A 26,709-nucleotide genomic window follows, 5' to 3' on the forward strand; every position below is an offset into this window, starting at 1 on the left:
CCAGGAGAAAGATTAGAAATGCGGTGTAATAATTTAATACAATGTAACATAAATACGAGTTAGAAGCTAGTAGGCATTGCTTACACCTCTATAAACCATTTCATCGCCAACACATCTTTTTTTTTAAGCACAGGGTAAATGGCCACAACCAAATGGTTTATGCAGACGCAGGAAGTTATATCCCCTTATATTTGTTCATATACTGCTCAAAATGACCTTTCATAAATTTGAAGTATACTTACGGCCTGAAATAAGAAGCGCAACTCCTCAAATAGTTGCTTGTTCTCGTGAGAAGCCATTTCCGCAAATGAAGAAGCATATTCCGCACTGACAACGGCACCTACCTTGACTGTTCCTTTTGTCGGACCTGAAAATTAAGTGTTTGAGTAGGGTGTAAATAAATAAGCAACGCCATAAACAGTTACATGAGTGAGATGACTACACAATGTTTAATAGTTTGCGACCTGTCAGAAACTGCTCAATACTCACGTAAATGAAACCGTTAAGCCCATGACCACAAAATTACCTTATTCTGGTATAAATACGACATTGACAGAATTAGAAAGCAATGCTATTAGAGGTCTACGGCAACTTCACCCAATTTGTGGTACGTCTCTGTGTACCAATGTACGTCCACGCGTATCACATTTCCCACCAACATGTCTCACTAGGTAGTCCGTGGTTAAATGGGTAGAGCATCAGGCTGCTGTGGGAACCGGATTTGAAACCAACCATCGGAGGGACATGGGGCAGTAGGTGTGTACTTCTGGGTATGTGGAGCTCTTCAGTAATTCTCTTAAACAGCAACTTGAATGATTGGGCATGTGCCTCTGGATTTGTCCTTTCACGACAACTTGAGCCACAGTGTACGTGCAAGTGAGTATGTGCCGCGCTTTAATGAGCACATTTCACGCCAGCTAAGATCACACGGCATTTTCCAGAGGATACCTGCCACTGGGGCGATGAGGGCGCAAGTTGTAATTAGCTAGCGCAAGAAAGGGGCAACTGGAGATCGCAGGGAGAGGCCTTCGTCCTGCACTGGACATAAAAATAGGCTGATGATGATGATAATGTGCCACTCTTGAACAAACCCCTTCGGTGCAAATGTTCAGCACTGAGCATGTGGCACTGGGCATGTGCATGCTGATGTTCAATATTTCTCTTTGTAGCTGACATAATAATGGGCATGTCCCAGATGGTGTGAGCTGCTCTCCACCCCTAATCAAGTAATACGATTCATTCGCCCGAACCTTCCGCTTGCGCGCCCTTTAGTCAAACTTCGTGCTTACGAGACATTCCTAATACCTAAGTTAGAACGCGTCAATTCTTTATTAGATTTCCGTCAAGCGAACCTAACTGAAACCCTTGAAATAATTCCAAACTGCGCCACTACATTCGTTCTAAGCAAACATTCATATCGCGCTAGCATCTCGTGCCTACAAAAACGTATGTTAAACTTAAAACGCTTGCGTCAGGCAGCAGGATGACACGCCTGTGTGTGTGCAACAAATGTAGTCATGTCCCATTAGCTGAAAACAACAGAATACGCCGAACAAACGCAGCTCACCCTGAAAGAGATCATGCAACTATTTTGCAGCAGTACGTTTCTTTTGTGTGTGCAGCAAAAGGTTGAAGGGATCTTTCCGTCCGAATAGCCAATATGGTCGACCACTTTCTCTTGAAAAACCGCATCTCTGAGCCTACGATTTAACTCGTGCTGACTGTAATAACTAATAAAAACTAAAACAGTAAGAAAGGCGTCCATAATGGCCAAATTTCTGAGCAAGTTAAAGAAAAAAAAAGATGGTTTCGCTAATACTTCATGGTAAAATACATTAGCAAGCTCGTCCTAAAATATATTTTTTTATCCTCGAGGAAAGCTGCGCATTGCGAAGGGTGGGCAAAGACGGCAGTCTTTATGTAGCAGCGATTCATGCACTTGGTCACACAGATTCATTCAATTCCTTAATATGCAAGTCACCATTTTTGCAGCCAACTGCAGCATATGTCTTCCCTGTACGGCTGCACACTTTGCAGCACGAATGAAGCGCATTGCATTAGGGAACACCCAGCTGCAGTTCTGACAGCTGATCGCACAGTAGCAGGGCAGAAGCGATAATGTTTTCGTATTTCTGCTCTTGCTGAGGCAACGTGCGTCACGCCACCGAAAGCGCCATCTCGTTCCTCTAGAGCAAACTGCTCCGCCAAAAGGGTCTATACAAGGAATGGATACACGCGACCCAGGCGCTGGTTTCCTAAAATCTGAATAGTACGTCACTTCCGGCGTGTGGTAAGGGCGGCGTTTTTTTTTTTTTTAGTTTCGGTATGAAAACATCGATTCTAGCGAGCGTTTTGTGAAGTACCCAGTCGCATTTGAAGCGTAAACTTTTACCCGGAGGCTACTTTATGTATTATTTATCTGAAACAGGGCTTTTAGCGTGGTCCACAATTTCGTTACAGTTGGCCTTTAAAAGTAGGAAAGTAATAGGGTGGACGGGCAGCTGCACTAAAGAAAACCGTTGCCGCGTAAACTCATCATCATCATCATCATCATCATTTATTAACCCTTAAGGACCCTTAACAGGGCATTACATAAGGGGGGGACAGTATTGAAATGACAAATAATGGAGCGAATGCTATTTAACAAAGAACCAACTACGTTGCAAGTACAGAGCGCACACACACAAATGATTTTGTCATTTTGTTCACTTATAATGAAGTACAGTAATTAGCAGTGAAAAACACAAGGCAAAAAAACATCGAACAACAACAACTCACCTGAAGCAGTTGCGCTCCGTGAAATATTTTCAGTGGCACTTGATGTAATACATTTCCCTTGAGCGCCTACTCCACCGGTGCGAATTTCTGAAATCATCAAAACGAGAACGCGCCACAGGAGAACGCCATGGGAACACGCCCGAATAGTGCTTATGTTTAGAATAGTAGAATTTCTGTTGTCACGGCCAAAAAAGTTAAGTAAAAGCGCTCTTATAGAACTGTTTGCCTAACTCTGTATCACTCATTTTTTTATCGGTTATCTTCCATGCGAGGTTCTTTTTTATTGTAAATATATTGCTTGGAATTTGTTTATTTAGCAGTTTGAACATTTGTAGCTGTGGCAATAATGGTACCCGTCACTTTTATAATGTGGGAGGTCGCTATCTTGAAATTTTCTTGGTACTATAGACAACATGCGCATAAATGAATAGAACAATTGGCGTTACGAACAATGACCGCTGGTATATAGTACCGGTGTCACAGGCGTACTAGAACTGTTAGCAATTCTTAGATAAAAGTGCCTTCGTACTTTCTAATTGTATAGGCATGGTGTGGCCAAGAAATAGACTTTCCTGATTCCATCTGAATCCTAATCGGATTCCATTGACAGCAGGCTTTTGTGGCCTTCCAGAATCACAGCTTGATTTACAGCGATGTGTTTCGATTGGTTGAAGCACGTTGGCGGGCTAGTTGGCTAGAATTCATGATAGAATGTGTAAGCGCGACTGAACAAAAACGTAGAGCGCTGTCTCTGTGTGTCTATTTCCTTCTACGCCATGGTTTAGTCGCACTTACACATTCTATCACGGATGTGATTCGAGCCTTTGTTATGATATTTAAGATCATTAAAAACATACTTCAAAGCGGTGCACGCATATGACTGACCGGTTTCAAACATTACTTGCACATAACACTTTCCACAATATCCCGAACATTTTATTACAAAGGCTGTATTTGATTCACAAGCATAAATGATGAAGCACTCCACTCCCTGTTCAGATGATGAAGTTGCGGCTACGTTGGCCACTTCCACGACGGTAGCAAATTAGTGTAAGCACTAATAACGCACTTAATCACTGTTATATCTGCATTGCGCTGAGTATGAGCTAAAATGTAAAAGCGCGTGGAGAAGTGGTTGTGCATTGTAGTTCATAATGAGCACTATTTTACATGAGCATCATCATCCGTGATCTTCAATCTTATCGCTCTTTGACTGGCGCGATTATTTTTCAGAATAAAAAGAGCATTGTAACTCGTTCGGTCTCCTCTTTATAATGTCCTGAAAATGAACATGAATAATATTCCAACAAATAACACCTAGCACAAATAATGCCTATCACAGAAACCCGGTGCCCCCACTATTAGGCTATATATGCGTTTCTTTTCTTTCATGCATGGAAGCAAAGCAATCAATGCGATACACTGCATAGGTTTCATTGCTACACGCTCACTCAAAACTCCGTAAAAAAAAATCACACGCCATTCCACTGTTGTGAAGGTGCATTACCAGCGAAGCAGTTTAGCACGCGACATAGAGGTGACACAAAATTCAGATCAAAGGTACGAGCAAATTTTATTTCCCTTGCGCGGCGACGGCGGTCATCCCGAATAAGGACACGCACACACGCTTTATTATGATCGGTGGCATACATTCGTGTGAAAGACTGCCGCAAGCTCGGGTGCTGGAGGAAATTAGACAGGCGCGATGGGACCACCACGCCGGGAGAGCGGAATGAAACTAGGCACGCAAGCGCTTGGAATGGCGATAAAGAGAGGGTGGTGCGAGCGTACGCATGGCCGACGGGGGTGGCACAGTGGCAAATCTGTGAGAAACATTTATTATCTACCTAAGAGTCTACTGATTTAGAAAGTGATGCATATTGACAACTAATCTATGGAGAATAGATATCCAAGTGATCAGACGTATAACGTAATGCACAGAATGAAGGGATTTTTCATGAAATTCTTGAGCCGAGTTTTTGCAGACGCAGATATGTTGACGAACACGAAAAAAATCACAGCATATCCACGGGGTGAATGATGATGAGTGGGCGAAGCTCCGGAGGGAATCATCGGATCTCCCGCTTAGGGCGCGTTCACACTGAGACATTCGGCGTCTGGAGCGGCGCGGAACCCAGTTCGGCGGCGGCGAGATCCGCCGGAATAGCCCTTTCCGCGCCGATCGCTCCTGGACCGATTTTTGCGGCAGCTGCCGCCGGATTCCCTCACCGCGGGCCAATCGGAGCGCGAGTGAGAAATTCGAAAGATGGCGGCCAAGTCCGACGCGCTCGTCATGTCGCAGTCTTCAAGGCTCGTCGCGACATCGGAAATGCTCATCGAATAGGTGCGTGCCCACCCCATCGTTTTTGACAAGCACCATGTGAAGCACAACGTGACCTGACAAAGTGGCGTGACCCAGCTTCTCGCGGTCTTGCAGGACGAACCCCCCGCCACCGCTGGGGTCGTTGCTTTGGCGAATGCTCCTACGCGCCGTGCATCGCCAGCAAGGTGTATGCCAGCAGGCTTAGCATCATTGTCGTTGCAAGCAGTGACGAAGAGCCGCAAAATAAAAACATGCAAACTCTACACGAGAGGAGATAAGTGCGAAGTTTCAATAGAGTGTATAGAAAGGCGGAGTGAGTCCAGCGAACGCCTTGGCAAGCGCCCATAGGCTGAGGCGAGCTCACAGGCAGAGTAGCTGTCGTCTGCTCGACGCACCGTCTTTGTTGCGTCGTTCGCATCGTTTCGGTCACGCTTTCTCCATTTAGTTGACTGCATTTTGTTGACAAAATCACTGTTTCCATCACCGAGTATGAAAACAAGATGCAGCAGAGTGAAACGCCTGTCAAAGCTCCATGCTGCTGCGGGGTAGGGTCTGCGACGCCACAAGGCGTCTGGCCGACGTTCCGGCGGCGCGGTAGGCAAGCAGTATGAACGACGCGAATTTCGGCGGCAGGAGGAATCCGTTCGCTGTAGACGCCGGATTCCCCAGTGTGAACGTGCCCTAAAGGGGACGCTAGCACAAACGCGTTAGAAACGTGCAGTACTCTCTAGTAAGGGGGAGCGGCCACAGCGTCTTACGCAGCCATTTACACATGCCGGAACGTGCACCGCGTTTGCCGACGCCATCACATGACTGCTGAGAGAGTATACCCCCCGTATTCATAAACGCTCCTCGACTTGAACTTGACTTGCCACCGCCTTGGGCAGCGCGTTCGAAACGCGTTGAAGGTAAGGCGGAGAGGCCACAGCGTCTTACACCAGCTTCTAACACGGGCCGTAACGCGCTAGCACAAACGCGTTAGAAACGCGCTAGAAACGCGGCCTTTCGTTAATGTTGGGTATTTATTGCCATCGCGGTGCGTGTGTCTATGTACGCTTCGTGGCGTAGTGGGCTAACGCCGCGCGCTCGGAAGCGAGGGGTCCCTGGTTCGATTCCGCGCTACGGACACAACTTCGGAATCATTTTTCTCAGACTGGTTACACACTACTACTACGACGACGGGGACGGAACGGGTGCCGCTATAAGGAGCTTCGCTCCTAAAATGCATCGAAGCCTATAGCCACAGACATCTTCGCTGTAAAGACACATGCGTCCACTAAGTGCCTCCAGTCCGTAGCAAGTTCCTGCGTACCATATACACCTCTCAAAGAAGACGTGGGTTAGCGAAAGAAGGATCTAATTGATCGAGAACTTTCAGCATGCTGATGACCTAATATAGATCTCCAAAGAATGTACAAACCCAGCAGCATCATTATGTCACATGGAGGCCCACCAGTATTCCTAAATAGCAGAAACCTAACTGAGTAAAGCGTGATGATTAGTTCTTTTGTATTCGTTCATTGGAGAATGTTCCAAAAGATACTGAATCTCAACAGCCCACAAGAGTGTCATCTATAGTATCGACACGTTGACATTGTAGGCAGTTTGCTTACTATGGGCACTTGCCTCAGTGGATTAAATAGTACACCCTTAAAATTTCTTGAGTGCAAAATATGTTTTGTAGCTGGCAGGACGCTGTTCATTCTACCCCGTAGAAGTATAGCCTTGCGTGTTACGTTGCGACAGTCTGTCGCATTCGCCTATAACTTGACGACCGTTCAAGGGGTCGGTGTTGTTGGCATACAACTCACGACACATGCCCATTATGGGGGGATTGGTCTATAAAAGGGTAGATTATTGCAAATTATAATCACGAATAAACTTTCAGGACTGATATCGAGTGAATTCCATCGAAATGTGAAAATACATTTTAGAACCAAAGAAACAATAACAGGAAGGAACGATAAATAATGAATGAATAGCACACACGAACAGAAAGAATAAATTTAACAAGACGTTAGGTTGTGCCTCATAAAAAAAACAACGCAGAAAACATCTCTGAGAGTTTTATAAGTAGCCGTAAGCATTGTGCCACTTGCTCAGCTCCACGCAGCCCGGTGTCATTATCAATGTTATGAAACTTTCTCCGACCAGTATAAATAGATTAGGCAAGTCAACTACTGCAGGTGGCGGCGCAAGGTGCGCGGATGACGTTCCGATCATTAAAAGCTAGAATCGTTCTCTAGAGCCTTATCCATCCGTGTCAAACCGTTATCAACCGTCACTAGCCGTTCTCCGGCGCCGGCTGCATATGGCGTGGCGGCGCGGGCCCCTATCTTGAAAGCGATGTGCGATGGGTACACAGTGCGGCGGGGGTTGATAGTTTGGTGCGTTCTGTGCTCTCGCAGCTTCGTCTGGCTTAGTTCGCGCTGAAGCAAGCCGCGCCGGCCACTGTCTAGAAAGCGATCTGCCATTGGGGCAGAGTGTGCGGCGAGTGCGTATATCTTCTTTGAGCGCTGTGTTCTCGCCGGTGAGTTGGCGTTGACATGTTATTTTCCGGTGTCGGTAAATGATTTCGATCTCTCACCTTCTGCTCTGCCCTGTATATGTAAAGGGGAAGTAAGGTAAAGTATAGGCCGGATAGGTGACGAGATGGTAAGACGTGAACGCAACTGTACAATAATAAAAGGCCGTATGAAAGCTGCCCAAAATGTGTTAAGGCCTTGGAACTATCTCTTGATTTGTGTGACTCAACAGAGATTGGGAATGCTCAGCAAAATTCGAGAGATCGTTGAAGGTTCGTACAATATTCGTGTGAAAAAATAGGCGACAAAACTAAGTAAATGCCATTACGAACATATGTACCAAGTTTACTTACAAAACACTGCCTCTTTATAAGTGAAAAACTCAAAATGTTGCAAACCAGAGTAACGCGTCAATCAAGCTACTTTATGCCAGAAACTTCAAAAGACGTTGCCCTTCTGGAAACCAAATTGCAATTCTGTAATTCTTGGTTATCGTATTTTGTTGGTGTAGAATTGCCATTCGCTGTCACGCTTATATGTGGTCATCCTCCATGTGCAGCATCACAGTACTATGTCAGGGCCATTTTTTCACTGCTATACAGATTACTCAAACCACAATTCATTGACTGCTCTGCTGAGGCTGTTTACCTTAGTAATATTGTTCTAGAGTAATAAATCTATTATTTCTCTCCCAACGTGGGAGCGGCCCGCTACGTGCAAGTGCACGTTCCGAAGGACCTCAATAAAGTTTTTCCATTCCATTAAAACTAGTCCAAAGTAGCTAAACTAAACATGCTGAAGCTACGATTGGCTTGTGCATAGGGCGTGAATAACCAATTACAGTATTTGGTTTCACTAACGCAAGCTCGAAGACCAGGACTTTCTTGGACAGACAGACAGACAGACAATGAACTTTTATTGAGGTCCTGAGGGACGAGCCGGCGGAGACCTGTTCGGGCCCCCGGCTCGCCGCTGGCTGCTCCCATGTCGGAATAGGGAGGCCAAGCCTCTCCGCTCTTTCACGGGCCCGCTAGACGGCCGTGGACTGGAGTTTGAGTTGCGTACTAGAGATGGTGTCGTCCCAATTCTGTCCGCTGGTGAGAGACGTATCCCGTAACGCAGGACACTGCCAGAGCATATGAGCTAGAGCGCTATAGTCATCCCCACAATCCGGGCACTGTGGGTCAATTTCTGTGTTATTCCTGCTTAGTAAACCTCGCGAGGGATATGACCTCGATTGAAGCATCCCAAGCGTGATCAATTGAGATCTACATAGATTTGGGTGTGGAGGCGGGAAGCGCCTGCGTTCTTCTTTATAGTGCGAGACGATCTCATGGAAGGTTAACAAGGGGTCGCTGTGGCCGAGCTCCTCCGGATCCAATGAAGCCTCACCGCCGTCGCGGCGCGTGAATTCTCGCCCACAGTGGTGAGAGATCTCATTGGGGTTCGGCCGGCCCGGCAGCACGTTGTCGCCCATGTGAGCGAGGAACCACGTAATGTAATGCACAGGGTCAGAATTAGTTCTGGACTTGCTTTTCAGAAGCGCCTCCGCCTGTCTCGCAACCATTCCCGAAGCGAAAGCCCTGATGGCCGCGCGTGAGTTAGTGTACATTTACGCTGACTCACGCGCGGCCGACTTTCTGGGAAGTTTTTTTTTGTTGCAATCTAGCACTGACCGAAACTTACAGTATAATGTAGTGGTTTACCAATAGCAAGGACACTTTGATAAATGTTGATGATGACTAGTGGCAGATGCCTGTACAATTATATAATTCAGGAAAATAAGCAAAGGAAAAAAATACAACAAAAAATATGGATTTGCACAAATGATATTACTTACGTCTTTGAGGCAAGAGAAGAACCGCAACCATCCAGTGATAGAAAACCGCCGAAAAGTGGGACTTATTCTTCATTTGCAAAGAGAGGCTCGAGGAGAGTAGTAAAATTTGAGCGATGCTAACAGCAACAGGTCAAAACTATTTGTCAGAGAGACTGGCCAAATAACTTATGCATACATGGCATACAATTGTTGGCCTGTTTCCTAAACACTATGTGCGCCACTTATTCTGAAATGAACAGCACACTAAGTTAAAAAATAATACAGATGTACAAGTTACAATAAGTGCGACTACTTGGTTGCCATATACATTATATATAACATAAGCAATACACGGAATGCATTTAGGGAATGCATTGCATCCAATGCAAGAATGATTTTCTAAAAAGGTCAAATAATTGTTTCTCCTTGCAGCAAAAAAAAAAATAGGATAACCGAAGCAAAGCAAAATTGTATTCTTCTAAGCATAACAAGAAATGTGAAATCTCTATTACAGCTGTCAAACAGTTCCACTTTAATCAAACCACTTAGTAGGCCGTTTCCTGTCACAGTGAGTTCATCAGATACATATAAAATACAAGGTGAATTACATAGACTGTACTTCCAAGAATTTCAAAGACAGCAGCACGTGCTCTTAAAGACGTCATTAGAAATCTAAATTACGCAGCACCTGACATTTTGAAGCAGACGCCAAGAAATTGCACGGTCCTACAAGGGAGTGCTTCTCACAGCAACTGCGATTTTGGTCACGCTGTAATATACGACTCATGCACCTGCATCAACGAAATGTCATCTAGGCATCTCACGTTTAGGGGCAGCGCAGCGCGCATAAGCTAGATGTACTGTGCTGCGCTCGCAAATCAGTGCAACATTCAAGTTAGGACAACTTTTTTCAAGGACATATAGATGTCGACTTACGTTGGCACTGGACACTGCGCCAAAAAAAGCAGCTCCAGCATCGGAACAACGTAGAAAGCTACGTATCGGTAGAGCTTAACATCTTTCTTGAGAACTCGTAGTCCAATGCAACGAAATAATTCGATTGCTGTCTCGATTCGGCAGGAAGATGCGCAGTGTCTGCATAGGGTGAGGCTCAATTGCTACGAATAGTAAAAAAAAAACAATCGGATGTAATTTGTTTCATTTTCTTTTAGCCTATTCTGCCACTGGTATATGCCCAATACTACGCTGTATTGCTCCTATAGTATCATCGTAATTTCTTGCGGTAGCAAGTATATGACCACTCCACAGGAATTTTTGTCGTCGTCACCACCGTGACGTACCCTATATTTTTCGGTTTATGTATGATATAGGACACGCCATGCTATATGACATATGGTATATTCGGGTTATATTGCCACGTCATTCTATCACCAAAGTTGCTCATACCAGGTCTTACATTCTTGAGAAAATTGGTCTTCACAATTTTGAGTAGGGCAGCCCACAAGGAAATGTCATGAAAAAACGCAGACAGCATGTTCATTTTACCCTAAATGTTCCCAGACTCAAGTATTAAAAGTGACAAACAATAACAGATCCCAAATCGGAAAATGATTAAATTTCATTGGACGTTCATTAAAGTTTTACATCCATCCATCCATTCATTGGCGAGGCTGTGCACAACGTCAGGGATCGGCCCAGGAAAGAGGTTTGAAACATACCCGATACGGAAATGTGGTGGTAAAGTCGCTAGGAAAGGCGTTGGCTTTAATCAATAATCATAAAATAATTTTCCGATGGCAGGATTCAAAGAAAGGACCCCCTGCACGACAGCTCGTTTTTACCTAGTAAGCAAACGTTCACTTAAATATAATAATGCCACAAGAACTACGAGTCTTATACTGCGTCTAATATTCTAGCTTGTTGCTATTGCGTACATTGCTTCGCCCTTAATGGCGAAACTGTTATTTTCTTCGTACTAGATACTGACATTTACAAGATCAGCGGACGCAGATAATTTGAACATGATTTCGAGACAAATTGTGAGCAGCGACAGCTCAGCCGCAACGTCAGAACGCCTGCCTTGCAGAATAAATTTTAAATAGGGAAAGCGTCTTGCAAATGCTTGTTACGTGCCACTCTAATTAGGGTGAGTGGGGGGACCAGAAGATGACGTGTTTTGCATGTGCCATTATACCGCTGTTTTCTGAGCAAGTCATGATTTGAAGTACTGTTGCCGGCTTTAGTGCTTTCCTAGCCAGTACGACAAACGCCTAATGGCGCGTATTTCCACTGTGCAGATGTACTGGTTATTAAATCCTTATTTGAATATTGGTCTCTTGTAAGCACATGAGACATCATCAGATATCGCTTCTGTCAGCAGCGCCAAGAACCACAGTATACGTCACAAACTGCAGGAGCACTCATTTTTCATGCGTACACAATATTACTTTTGGCTACTTAATTTTTGCCGTTATCCGCTTTCCCCGTATCCTACCTTTTCAGAAGTTATGACTTGGCGGAAAACGAGGTACGTTCAATAGGACAGAATGCATGCGCACTGCGAAAGATTTTGTACTTTTCTGAGTTATACCAAGTACCAGCGATTCTCCCTGAAATCTTATGTGGCGCAAATAGATACAGCGAACGAAATAGGTCCTCCAGTTTAGATTTTAATATCAACTAGCGTGCTCGCCGCTGTCGTTGCCATTTTAGTTTTGCTTATCTTCTCGGCATGCAGTCCTTCACCTCGCAAAGCTCACCCAATAATTTTTTATAGCCGGAATTCGATGCCTAAACACTCTGATTTAGCAATGAAAATGCAGTATATCGCATGAAATAGCGTTCTTGAAATTCTAGAGGGAGATTGGACAGCGCCTGTCCCGTGTTTGACCTTCCTTTTGTGCCGTGTCGCTTCTTTGGTCTTTAAAAAAAGTAGCTGCAGCCCACCGTTGTCGCTTGCGTTTGATGCCGCGAGTTTTCTGGGCGACGTGGTTAGCAGCATTCGCCCGCCATTGTCGCTTGCGATTCTTTCAAATTAAATTAGTCGAAAATTAAATATGTCCAATACGTAAGAATATGAATGGCTCATACGCCCTTAAGCGATGGATCATACCCCCGCAAACGCGGCCTCCCCATTTCGATGACAGAAGAGAAGTGAAATGCTACGCTGGATTGAGTAGCGGCAACGCAGCCAGCTGTGGAAGCAGACGATGTCGCCGAACACGGGGTCAGTGGTACGAGCGCGTGCCGAGCACGAGCATGAACGCAAACCGAGGGGCACCAACCAGCCAGCTGCGGAAGAAGGCGACGCTCGAGTCAATGCTGGTGATGAGTGTTTCTTGCGTACACGGACGCCACCGAAATCTGTGCTTTATTACAAGCTTCGCTTGCAAAATTTGTCGAGTATGCACCAACTAGGCCCACAGAAAATCACTGCAAAAACTGGGATACCCACGCACCCCCCAGTACTGCCGAGACGAAACGGCCACCAACGGGACTTGCATCATCGTGTAACCGGTCCCCAAGTACATGCATCCGCTATCGAACCAAAAGCGCCAGCAAGCGCTAGCACCAAATCTCTTCCAGATAAGCAATGATCCTGATACCTGCTACAGCTGGTAGCCATCGCAGACACTCACAACGCGGTCTTGGGAAGCAGGGCTTTGCGAGCTGGCACTGGGAAGCCAACTGGCGACCCTGGACCAAGCCCGGCAATCCAACGCGGCCAGTGGGGCTCTACAAGACAGCTCCGTACGAGATAAACCACATGAAGTCTCTTCGTTCAATAATGTTTATTAATCATCAATCATATCTAGTACACTGGGAGCATGCGGTTTCAATGAGCAAGCCTCTTGTCATTGTGCTTGTACGTCCTTGCATGAAATGTTACACCCTTTTTCGAGGCATAATGATCCCGCGAATCTTTCACATCTCCATGATGCTCGGGCTTAGCGAAATGGGCATCGCCTGTGTATTTAGATTTTTTTCGGGGAAGTGACCGTGTGACCATGCGCCGCGATCGCCGAAACACACACGTAACACCCAGCAAGCACGCCAAAGGCAGCGCCGACATCGCAAGTGCGGCTAAGGTATTCTCAATGAGTCTTTTTAAACGAAAACATTTTGGCGGAATAGTGTTGCAGGGTTTGTTTACCTACACTAACAGCAGACATCTTTCAAGGCGAGAGCATCGGTGTCATCCATGTCATCTTCCTCCTTCACTATATGTTTAGCTGGTTGTGCAGCGTCACATTCACAATATCAATGTTCTCTTCGGTGTTTGTTGCACTCTCAACTGCATCCAGAGCATCGCGCAAGTGACAAAAAGGCTTCCTTCAGAAGAAAAACTGCGTATCCATGCTGGAACGCAACGAAAAAAAGAGCCGATTTGTAACCGCCTACGCTCCACTGTAATATATCAAATGCACCAAATTTTTAATGCGTGTTCGTTTCCTTGAAATGAAGCCGCAGATTCGACAGTTTGTTTCTAACACGCTGCACTCAACACCCCAAAAAGCACAGCGAAAGTATTGTTACATGCTATGCCGAGCATGGAAGAATGCGCCAAAAAGACGGTGAAGACGATGATCTGGGCCACGCTCGTGTTGTTTTTCTGCCATCTTGCCTGCAGCCGTCTCTCTCTGTATATATCGTGTAAATATAATTTTCCTATCCCTTTTTGCTACTCTCATCCCCGTGGTAATATATAAAGCAGGCGAGCATAAATAAATGAAAAGCGAGTACACATCGGAATTCACCACCAGTCCGCAGTTTTGATGAAATTCGTGCGAAGTGTTTAGATTTGGATTAAACAGTAAATTCTACCCTGTGTTGATGATGACAATGATGATGATGTAATGGCCTGCACCTCGAGACGGGGTGGTGATAAATAGTGACCTCGCCTGCGTAATGTAACCAGGTATGCTATACGTATTCTTTATTTGCATTTTTAATACATTTCATAACCTTTTTTTACCTTCAACATCGACCTTGTACCTCTACCTATGACTAACAGATCAAGTTAGGTTGGAATAATCGCTTCCCTGCTTTTTTTCCACCAATAATCTAAACGCCTTTTGCTTATGTCGACTGCTGACCTGTTGATGCTTCCATCCACTTTAAACCCAAGCGCTTCTTGAAGTTATACGTCACCTACTGTTCTCACTTGGTAAACCCTTCACATTCCATTAGGATGTGTTGAGTGTTTTCCGGATCTTTGCTGCAGAATACACATGCCTCATCTAGTCCCGAATATTTTCTGCGGTATGTTTTGGTCCTTAGGCAACCGGCTCGAGCCTAAAATATCAAGGCACTGCCCTTTGTGTTATCGCACAGATTTTCCCCTTTAATTTCTTTCTTCTCATTTTTGTAAATATCCATTGTCATTTTTCTTTCCATTCCTTCCATCTAATTCCCCGTCACTATTTCTCCCACTTTCTTTCTGATGTCTCCTAGTTTTCTATATAGAGTTTGAATTATTCTGTACTTGGTTGCCACCTTTCTTGACCTCTTCCTCCATTCTGTCTCGACGCTATTCAGGTAAAGATACTTGTGCAGTTTAGCTGCTCCTTTATTTTCATCCATGTTCCTGAGTCTTTCTTCAAATCTAATTTCGTTCTGTGCTTCTCTAACTTCAAAAGAGGCCCAACCAATGTCACCTTGCACTGGCTGATTTGTGGTTTTATAGTGAGCTCCCAAAGCCAACGGCCTACTGATCTTTGGTTAACTTCCAACCCCGACATGAAATTCGATTTTAAGCACAGAATGGCATTTGTGAACGTTAGCGCTGACATCATTACTCCTTTCCTGATTCCACGCGCCACCTCATACTTATTGTGAACCCACAGTGCTCTGTGTTTCATTATTGCTGCATTCCGCTACCCCTTTATTTTCAGATTATCTTGGTGGGTGCTTGAGTAAGTCTTTCCTTCGTTTATGTATACGCCGAGGTACTTATATTGCGTGACTATGGGTATCACTTGCTGTTGAATTCATACCACGTAATCACTCGTCTCTTGATTAAAGATCACAATTCCTGATTTTTCTGTGCTAAACTCAAGACATAGATTTGTCGCTGCGTTGCCACAGATGTTCGCAAGTGTCTGTAAATATATTGTATGGTCCGCTACTACCACTATGTCGTGCGCATACATAAGTCGAGGGACCTTCTGTTCAACCACTTGTCCATTACGTTTGTTGGTGAAAACAAACCCTAATTCGCTGTTTCCCAGTCGTCTTTCTATGCACTTAACATAAAGTGTGAACAACAATGGAGACTGAGGACATCCTTGCTTGAGTCCTTGGTGAATTCCCACCGCTTCCTCACCTTTCTGTCCTTCCCATACAACTTGTTTTCGGGTTTCTCTATATATCTCCCTCACCAGCTCCAAGAAATCGTCATCTATGCGTTCGCGCTTAAGAATATCTCATTAAAATTCCCTGTTTACGTTGTCACCGACTCCTTTATTATTGATACCTGCATATTGCGTGTTTCCTGTGGACTATGCGCGCGATCGGCCCGGCGAAGAAGCCAAATTGCTTCTTGCTCTCGAGCTATCGGCTGAACTGACCAGCGCTGCAGTTATTCAGGCCAGTTCAGCCAACAGCTCGAGAGCAAGAAGCAGTTCGCCTTCTTCTTCGGGGCGCCGGCGTGCATCGTCCACAAGGAACACGCAATATGCACGTTTCAATATCTGGAAATGGTATCGATAAAGGTCTATTCTGAGCTACTGAATTGTGTATGTACTTAGTTAGTACAAACATATTATCCTCTAAGCGTCTGCCTGACCTGATCCCACTCTGCAGTTCCCCTAGTACAAAATGTTTTTTACACCACTTCGACAGTTTTAATTTTATGGCTTGCCTTGCCATTCTATATATCGCCGACGTTACTGTAAATGGCCCGTACGAGCTCGTCTTATCCCTATCTCCTTTGTCTGACAATCGTTCCCGATAGGCCAGCCACAAACGGCTCGCCATGCAAGACGACGCAAGTCTTGTGCTCCGCGTCATGTGCCAAACAGCTTCGTTAGTCATCGACCTTCACACAGTGAAATGGCTCATGATTTTGGACTACCAGTAATTTTTCAACATAAATATGACTCTAATACACGAGAACGTTTGCAGTGTCTCTCATTGGAATGCTGCCACTGGTACTTGGAGTAAAAAGCGCGACGTTGCGCCGACCGCCAAATCGTAAAAACTAACTCAGCCATCGCGATAAGTTTTTCACTAGGAAGCAATTTTCAACGTTTATAGACAAAACGTTTGTCATGAAAATCTACCTTAACATAAGGAGAAAGTCACCTTGACATGAACGTTTCTGTGAATCCGTATATATTTCAGGGTATATCAAGGTTGCATAGAGGTACCTAATGCACGTTTAAGCACCGACAACTGTTGTACATATATCTATTTTATGTACAGTTGGTAAGGAACACAGTACATGGATAAAGTGTCTTCTGGGAAGTATGTTCTCTTTCTTTAAATTGTGGAAGCCGGAACATTTCAACAATGTTCTTACAGAACACACAAGGGCGAAATTTATTTGCAGGCCTCGGAAAGTTGTGCTGTGAAAGGTCGATGTTTCATTCCATTTATTTATTCAGTCAACTGAAAATCAGAACTTGCGCGATTCGTTAACCACTCGTGTATCGGCGGTGGTTTATGTGGAATGTCTCTGCAAATTCCGGAAATGCATACCTGGAAACAAGAACATATCGGGTAAAGTACGTTCAAGGATACAGTTTGAATAAGGAATTATATATGCTGCAGAAAAGTGCAATAATGGCGTCCAGATAGTCTACTGTAAAAGTGCGGTCATTTTTTGAGTGCATTGTTGTCTGCTTTACATTGACAAGCAGGGCGTTGAAAGAAAATTCTAGGATATCGTGGAAGGACCTTCAGGGATAGTGCTTGAAAGAGGAATAATATATATTGCAGAAACATTCATTAGGTGCGTCCAAATCGTGCACTCTAAATGCGTTGTGACTTTAAGGGCACTGTTTCCGGCTTTCGGGCAAGTAGAACGTCGAAGAAAAATTCTGGGTGCTTCAATCCTGGTTTCAATTGGTGTCATCATCGATTTGCTTAATGAGTGAGCACTCATATTAGCCTAACAATTATTTTTCTTTTTTGAAGTAACGCCTGCATTTCGACAAGCAAATTATGGGAAATATTTGCATGCCGCAGGCGCCATGAACACCTGTTATGCTGAGAGTACATAAAAGTTTCCTCCACAATTTCCTTAAGAGCAATTAATAGGCGAGCGTGAGCCGCTACAAAAATTACATGCACGCAGATCGGAGGTGTTTGCTAATTGACGTTCGAGTGCTAATTCAGCAGACAAATGAATCAGTAATCAAGCAAAAACAGCAAATGTGACCATTGGGACCATTGTGGGACTCATATAAAAGGCTTATGATCCTGTACTACATGTGAACTATGTCACTTGTATGTCGACATGCACCCGGCATGAGAGAAAATAACACATAGTTTACAAAAAAATAGAGAGGCCAGCTTGAGGAGGTGTGTCCTAATGATGCTATTCTGCACCGTGGAAAACGGAAGGGAAGCAAAAGTGAATAACCGTTCTGTACTCGACATTTTGTGCCTGTGGCATATAACATGAAAACATGATATGGTACTTTCCTTTAGCATTTACGATTTTCAGTGCCCCAAGAAACAAAAGCAAAATACACTGAGTTTCTTCAGATTGCATTGCTGAAAGCAAACTCATTTGTTATCACCGCACATTCACTATACCTATATGTTGGAATCGATGTTACCCGACACGTTCGAATCGGTGTTTTGCGCTTCCCTTAAACTGGTGCAGTAAATTTATCGATTTTGTCTAAAGAGAGCTAGAAAAACAGAAGACAATTTAAAGTTTGTTTATGCACACAGAACATTTTTAACAGCAAAGCTGTTTAAGCTAGCCGTAAAAACTATAGTGTTTCACAGAAAGCCAGGCGCGCCGTAGCAATGGCAACTACCGACACCGCATCTGCTAGAACACCTGGCACAACCTCGTGACGTCATGCCAAGCGGCGCGTGCGGAATAGCGACAACCACGCAGCTGCTACCACTAATCCATGCCCAGCGACGGAGACACCTCAGGCAACCGAGTTCCGCCGCGCAACCGTCGCGCCGCAGTTTGCGTAGTAAACAGGCTGTGGAAGAAACACCCGCTAAAGCTAGTCTACGTTGGTCTTAGTCGGTGTATGAACCTCGAGAAGCTGTAGTTGACGCACATTGACAACGAGTTCTAGCTTCATCACAGGGTGGCGAATGTAGACCCTGCTATGACTGCAGAGTTTGCTAGGCTCGCCAAATACAGACTTGACACGGTAACTGCGACTTGCAAGAAGTCTGTGGCCGCGCAAAGCTCGAGACGCAGCGAAGCTTGCCGATCGATTGCGTCTCCTGGTAGTAGCTAGGTTGAACTTGGCTATGTCGAGGTTGAACTTTTTTTAACGTGGTTGTATCTAAGTTGATCTTGGTAGCAGCTAGGCTCGGCCTTGGCTATGCCTGAGTTGACCTTGGTTATGCCAGGTATTTCTTAGGTTATGACGCAATCGATCGGCCAGCTTCCCTGTGTCTCGAGCTTTGGGCGGCCTAGTGCAAGCTTTGCCGTTTTTTAGACAGCATTTCAACTTCCTCCTCAATTCCCGCGCAAAAAAATGAAGGAGTTTGTCTTGTTCCGATGTTAAGCTGTGGGTCTTTGTCAGCTTACCTTATTTGCCCTGCCATTTGACACTTGACAAATAATGAAGTCTGGTGCTGGATCTATGTTGTACTCTTTTACACCAGCAGCACCGGTTATTCCGCAAACCAAAAAACAATTTTCGATATTGAATGTATCACTGTAGACCTAGAAAAAAGAAGCAAATAGTTAGCAACTTTATGCGAATAGGGAACATTATTCATAGAAGCTGTGGCGCATTCTAGTCGAACCAACTCCAGTCACAGTGAATAATTGTGCGGACTTTATTTTCTTCGCATACAGCATCAGAGTCACATGATCTCCTTCACCATGCACCGTTGCAACTCCCGCTGGTTACTCATTGCACAGAGTAGGGCACACACTTAACTGTATAATTACCATGCGTGCTATGGTTGCAATCAGCTATATCTGTTTAAGCTCATATGTCACATTTTCTCAGAGTGAGAGCTGGTATGTTTCACCGATTTGCAAATTTCTGTATGGAGTGTAGTCTTTTGGTAATTACTTGTTCCTCGCCCAATTGATTCCCAAACATGGATGATATCTCCTCCATCTTTGATTAAATCGACTGTTATTCCATCTTCTCCAGCAGCTTTTCCCCTAATCATGTCTTTCAAGGCCCTTCTAACTTCATCGCCAGTTATAGAAAGATCTCTGTATCCTGTTCATCACTACTTCTAATGAAAGTAGCTTGGCTGCTCTGGGAACTCTACAGGTGAGTATAGAATACTTCCGCTGCTTCATCATCACCTTACCTTTATGTCCACTGCAGCATGAATGCCCCTCCCTGCGACATCCAGTTACCCTGACTTGCGCTAGCTCATTCGAACTTCCACCAGCCAATTTCCTAATTTCTACTATTATCTGTTCGTATCAACCTTATCGGACTTAATCCGGCCCTTATCGGACCTTATCGGAGTTGATCAGATCATTATAAGCCCTTACTGCTCATTAGCACCTTATCCATCCACGTTGAACCATTTCCAACCGCGATGAAACCCATATTACACCTCATCACTCCTTATCATATTTATGAGGTCATTGATTGGATATTGGTTTGTGTTGCGCGACGCGAAGCGCATGTGCCGTCAGAGATCGGTGGCATTTCGGGAGTTGAAGGAAAGCCCTAACTGAAGGCGCGTCCAGCGACCACCGAGTAGCAACGAGAACGCGGTGGGTTTAGCATTACATTTTCGCGAAATCAGAATTTTCCTCTCTACAAAGCTCCAACTCGGGTCTCCAAGTCATCCTAGAGATGGCTTTTATTCCATCATCACCAAATCTTTCAACACAGCCTGCATGGAAACTGTTTTCCTTTGGCATTTATTTTCTGCCGCCAGTACAACACATTCATATGGTGCAGATGTAATCACCTACTGCAAGCGTGGTTGTTTAGCCCAGTGAGTAAGACCCTCGAAGTCTGAGCGTGAGGACGTAGGATCGAAACTCGCCACCGCCAACGTTTTTCCTTTCGAATTTATTATTGCGATAGCAACTATTCGGCTACTCCAGGCGCATGCATTATTACTTTATTAATACATACATTACTTTCTGTAGCCATTCGTCCTACGTGACAGGCCGTGTGACGGGTTACTAGGTTGGGTAGGCATAGACATGCTTACGCAGTTAAAAGTAAAGGGTTTCGTTGCAGTGGCATATTTGATAGAACCGAGTGAGGCGTGATATCCTGCGGCAGTTTACAAGCAATGACACAGACTAAGAGAGAATTTCATGGGCGTTACACTCGCTCTACGGTTGTACTAGTGATAAATCCGCCTAACGGAGCGACCTTGTACAGCTCCAAGCTCATTGACAAGACAGATATTACTTACCTCTCATACGGAGAAAACATATTCCAATTATTGCCGGATGCTAGTTGTGTAAATCAGTTTTTTGAACTACACGAACAATGTATCATTTCTTCGGATGTGGCCAAGACGTGTCTGTTCCACGTTAAATCAGAGGTGATGTGTATAACTAGATGTTTATATGACGATACTGTGTCAACTACCATGTTACGAATTAAGTAATGCGCGCTTGTCGTTGCATGACTGGAGACGCGCAATGATTTACACTCAGACGTCGTTATTTGCACGTGCCATGCCTGACGCCAGTTAATGATTTTATCGAAGTCAGTCTTTAGGTAAAGATTGTCGCTATGCCTTTACAAAAATGGGTTTGAACTTTAAGTCACCAACCAGTCTCCTCCCTGTGGACTCGACCTTCCAGTATTCCTAGTCTGCAGATTTTCTGCATACTCCGTGCAGACAGCCTGCGGACTTTCTGTATAATGTGCGTGCACACCCAGTGCGTGTGTGTGTATGCGTATACGAGTACATATATTCTGAACCATGAGAGGTTTTATCGTTAAAAATGGTTAGTTTTGCCATTTTTACATTACAAGAACTTTGCCACTGATTGCTATAAGCACAGTCTGACAATGGCAGTAACCTAAGGCAATTAATAATTATTAATTGAAATGAGGCAATGACATCATAACTCGCTATAAATACAGCAGTTGTACTATGGGTCGATTCACAACCTGGATGTAAGCATACATATATACAGGGTGCCACACAACGAAAACCGTGCGATCACCGAAAACATGGTCGCTTTTGGCGCCGGCCAACAGATGGCGGCACTAGGAGCACGGTAGTTCCGGTAAAGTTACACGTGCTACTACTTTCCCGTCTTCAGCTGTCGGCATGTCGCTACATGTGCGTGCGCACTGCATTAACGCCGGCCGATGTGTAGTTTATTCGTGTGTACGCTGTGCCGACAGAAAGTGTGGTGCTTTTTCTGTGTATTAATGATCCAAAACCCCGGGGACCGCCTAATGTTGCGGGGAGTATCTTTCGTGTGCTACGCCGATGATTATCGTAGTTAGGCCCGTCCGCAATTTCTTTGTTTCCGGCGCGTGAAAAGCTTCAGGTACTCTCGTTGCGCTCGCATCGGATCCCAGTGCACCAAAGAATTTGTTGAAAGTCGTGCTATCACGTGCTGTAGTTTATCCACAATAGAGCGCTGCACGGGCCGATTTTTGCGGCCCGGACCCGACCCGGGCCCGGTTTTACATTGAGCGGCCCACCCGAGCCTGATCAAAACTTTTATGGCGAGACCCGGGCCCGGAAAAAATCTACGTTACCCGCCCGGCCCGGCCCGCCACCCCTTTACCTTAAGCCCGAGCCCGGCCCGAGCCCGGCTCGAAACCGCCCGATCCCGGCCCGAGACCGAAAAATACATGTTTTTCAGAGTTGAGAAGCCCGAGAATAACTCGCAGAAAGCCCGAGCCCGGCCCGGGCCCGCGTCGAAAAACCCGAGCCCGGCCCGGGCCCGGATCAAAAAGCACACGCCGTGCCCGAGCCCGGCCCGAGCCCGTGAAAAAAGTGTTCGACCCGGCCCGGCCCGTGGGCCGGGCCGGGTCGAACACGGGATTGTGGATTAGAGCACTGATTAGAACACGGTAATTGTGGATTAGAGCACTGCACGGGCTCGGGTCGAGCCCGAGCCCGTGCAGTGCTCTAATCCACAATTCTATAGTGTCCACACAGGATGGTCTGTGCACCGACGGTTCTTGCCGTGGTACCTGTACGATGCCGCGAAACCTGTGACACGAAGGAGCGGTTGCCGAGTACGCCTGAAAGGTAAGTCCGGCGCTTGCGCAAATTCTTGTAGCCCGTGAAGTGTACACTCGGCCACAAAATATTGCGGGGTGCGCGAGCGCGTGGCGAAGCGGTCCTACTCTCCTTCTAGCGGCGCACCCCTGGTGTCGAGACCGACGCTTGCGCGCATGCGCGCCCTCCCGTGACTGCAAGCGTGCTTGTTTCTGCGCTTGTTCCTTGCGCGCCGACGATATCCCAGTGTCGCCGCGAGGTGCCCCTCTTGCTATTGGCACTGTAGCGGCTTCGACGGGCAAAAAAAAAAAAAAAACTTCGCTGATATAACGGAAATAAGTTTATTTTCATTTTGCCTATCATTCTATAGAGCGCCTTTTCTGCCACGCTCTTCTGCGGGAGAACGCCCCGTTCTTAAAAATGTTGCAGTGGCTTAGCTCGGCTATGCCAGGATATACGTAGCGTTAGCAAAGGTTCAGCTGATTATTCTTAGCTTTCCTGGTTGTCTAGATTGTCAAGGATTAGCTTGATTGTCATGCTTACTGCTGCTCCAATGACACACACAAACGCCAGTCAGAAGCGCAGAGGCTCCAGCGCAGTGTCAGACGACGACTGCACAGCGAGCGCGCGCCGGCGCCAGTGCGTCTACCACGGCTACGACGTCACTCCTCTGGAATGCGCATACCGGCGGCGGTGAGTCGCGCGCGGCGGCGGCGGAGTGCGCGAGAGGTGCCGGCTCCGGTGGCTCCGGTGCGCAAGCCGTGTGACATCACTGATATTTGCGTATGCGCAGCACGGCTCTTGATGTGCCGCGCGAAACGGGCTTGGCTAGGCCAGTGTAGCTAACGCTACAAAAGAAAAAGAACGAAGATTGGCCACGAAAAGGCGCAGCGCAGAAACGAGAACTGCGTTGTTGCGTTCGCGACCGGGCGATCCGCGCTCATGACGCGACAATAAGCGGCCGCAGATACGCGCGCCAGCTCACTGTTCACATCGTTATGTAAAGCCCCTATATTTATAAATGTAGCGCCATTCTTAGATCTTGCCGCCACCGCGCTCACCCCGGCGCTTCCTCCTCACCCTCTCTTAGCCGCCTCCTGTCGCCCCAGCCTCCTCCGCTCCCCCATTGGCCAATCCGTGTCACGTGGAAGTTCGCGTCGCGCTTTTGTATATTTTTTTCTTTCCAGCGCGCTCCGACTGCCATTCTCGGGCCTGTGCGACGAAAGTGCTGTACGCACAAACGGATCAAACGTGTTAGGGACAAGAACTTCGTTGTGATGGCATGCTGCTGCGCCTTAAGTTGCCGCAACCGACAAGGCGAGGGCAAAAGGCTTTTTTTGTTCACCATCCGGCGTGCGCAAACGCTTGCTGCACACTTGATATTTGCGCCGTCTCGCATCGTCGCGTTGCTACTTCCAAAACGGCATTATTAAGACCAGTTACTGACTGACGAAGCAAAATCGCGCCTCAAAAACGTCTCCGCAGGGCGCGATCGAAGTTTTCCTCCGATTTCCTCTGGTAGCGCGTTAGCTGTCGTCTGCCACGGCAGGCCCGACGCAGGCGGCGCCACTGTCGATATCGCGCCTCGATCGCGCTGGTCGCGCAGAGCGCGATAGTGGAACGGAGGAGGAGGGAAGTGGATGGCGCTACTTTTCTTATAGGGGCTTTAAGTTATGCCCGTCGAAGCCGCCACCTCGCGACTACCGTCGGATATCGCCGGCGCGCAAGGAACAAGCGCGGGAACATGCACGCTTGCAGTCACGAAGGGACGCGCATGCGCGCAAGCGTCGGTCTCGACACCAGGGGTGCGCCCACCGTGGGTGCGCCGCTAGAAGGAGAGGAGGACCGCTTCGCCACGCGCTCGCGCCCCCCGCACTATTTTGTGGCCGAGTGTACATCGTTATACATATCGCAAGATGACAAGTAAAGCGACAAAAATGATTGATGGGCTTTCCGAATGTTCGTTGTTTTGTGCCAGTGCGGATATAGCATACAGTTTCATCAAAATTGCCCTGAACGTGTTGATGTTGGCTGAAGCTTTATCGTTTATTTGCTTTCTTCTGTGAAGTGTGCTAGCGCCGGGGATTGTTTGATCTGAATGGGCACAAAAATTCAAGCAGGAAAAGTTACCGTTTGTGTCCGTAATTTCTCAGCGAGAAATAGCGTATACGTATTTCTAGAAGTACGTCGATGTATCGTCTTCACGGCTAACGACTGCGTGAGATGGCACCCGATTGCTGTGTCTGATGCATTGCCATATTTTAGCTTATAGCCAAATTGTTCTATTTATAGAATGTCATCAGACAGCCCGCATTTCTTGCGTTGGTTCTCCTGTGTGTTCTCGTGTATTTGTAAAGGTTTCCGATTTTACTAAGACGCCGAGATTTCAAGAGGACTGTTTCTTTTCAAACGAAATATCTTTTTTTTTTCACCTGAAAAGGAGGGGTCTGTTCTTTTTCGGCGCATCGTCCTTTGGGACAGTGCTATGTTGCGCCGCATTAATAGATTAAGGTTTTGGAACGCTTATCATGTGCTAAAGAATTTTCTTAGTACAATTCACATTGCACTTATTGCAGATCTGCGTTTGAGTGAATCTTTTGATAGTATATTCATGTTTGCTGCAGTGCCATTTATATGTTAAATAACTGCCTGTGATGCAATAATCGGACAGTTGCACAGCCAGATGCAGCTTCCTGGAGCTGGTTGTACGAGACTTTTCACAATATGACATGATCTTGTTAAATCGCAAGTTTGCACTTTACACAGAGATTACAGTAAACTGAATTGTTTTTATTAGGAAAGTCACAATTTTGGTGAACCACAGGCATCTCTACACCCCATACGAACCTCCGACACTTCTGTAACCTGTCAACACGGCAGAGCCTCTGATATGCATGTTGCGACAAGGTGTGCACAAAATGGTCACTGCCACTTACACGAGCTGTAGTTTTTCTTGGTATAATTCATACGCAGCAACTCTCCTGAGTTGCCCGACAAAAGCAGGAGGGCTTTGGTTACCTTTATTGTTACAGCTTTTTTTGTAGACTTCTAACAGCCGTGCCTGAAGAGATTCTGTGTTTTAATCATATTGCCATGAGTAGTCAAAATTGTGTATTAAATTTTTTGGGGTAGGTGCGGTGGGTATTGATTCCCATAATACTACAGAGATAGAGACCTCAGAACAAAAAGCCCCAAAGGTGGTTTAAAAGCACTCGAAGCCCGGAATTCAACATTCCGTAATACGGCACTCTGAATTCCAATTCATCAATATTCCGGGTCGTCTCTATTGACTTACCAAAATTCAGGAAATTGTTCAAGCTGCGTAACCATTGTATTTTTCCAATATAGGGCAAGGCATTGTTCCTGATATTGTTTCAGGGTTGTACTTCCCTAGATATGTCCCTAAATTATGTTTCTAAAATTCATTTTCCTTCTTTTATAGAACATACACGCAGCAAGTTCTAGTGCGCAGACCTTAAATTGAAGAGGGCATAGGCTCCATGCTGCAGAAAATGGGGCCCAAGAGCGACTCGTCTTCCAAGGAATCAAGTAGCAAGTAGACATTCTGACTCACTACTTCATCGTTCATTGTGCTGGGGCAGGCATTGTGACACACAAAGGTAGTGGAAATAAAAACACATGACAAGTTAAGCGCGAACGGTCAACTGAGTTTGGTGAACAAGAAGGAAGAACTTATACCTGTAGCCACTATCATCAGCTGGCTGCGGGTTATATGTGCTAAAAAGGCACAGATAATATAATCAGAATAAATCAGAACTGACAAGGTGACCTACTTGAATCATATCAAGCTGATATTATGTTGGAACTTGAGTGACGATGAGGTAGAGCCACACACGGCTCGCTCACGCAAGCTTCAGCACCAGCCACAACTGTGAAAAATGCTCCCCGTATCTCTCTCGTCCCTTTGCGCTTGCTTCTGAGGAGAATTTCCACGCTGTGAAAAG

General features: G+C 45.9%; 1 long non-coding RNA gene across 1 annotated transcript; it reads right to left on the reverse strand.

Moving 5' to 3' along the window:
• Nucleotides 1-248: 248 nt before the first annotated feature.
• Nucleotides 249-9,697, reverse strand: LOC125940101 (uncharacterized). The gene is made up of 3 exons (XR_007463342.1): nucleotides 9,467-9,697; nucleotides 2,779-2,865; nucleotides 249-367 (listed from the first exon to the last, which is right to left on the reverse strand). It is a non-coding gene; the product is annotated as an uncharacterized LOC125940101 (long non-coding RNA).
• Between the last annotated feature and the right edge of the window lie 17,012 nt (nucleotides 9,698-26,709).

Source organism: Dermacentor silvarum, chromosome 9, assembly GCF_013339745.2.
Source record: "Dermacentor silvarum isolate Dsil-2018 chromosome 9, BIME_Dsil_1.4, whole genome shotgun sequence".
Taxonomy (NCBI): domain Eukaryota; kingdom Metazoa; phylum Arthropoda; class Arachnida; order Ixodida; family Ixodidae; genus Dermacentor; species Dermacentor silvarum.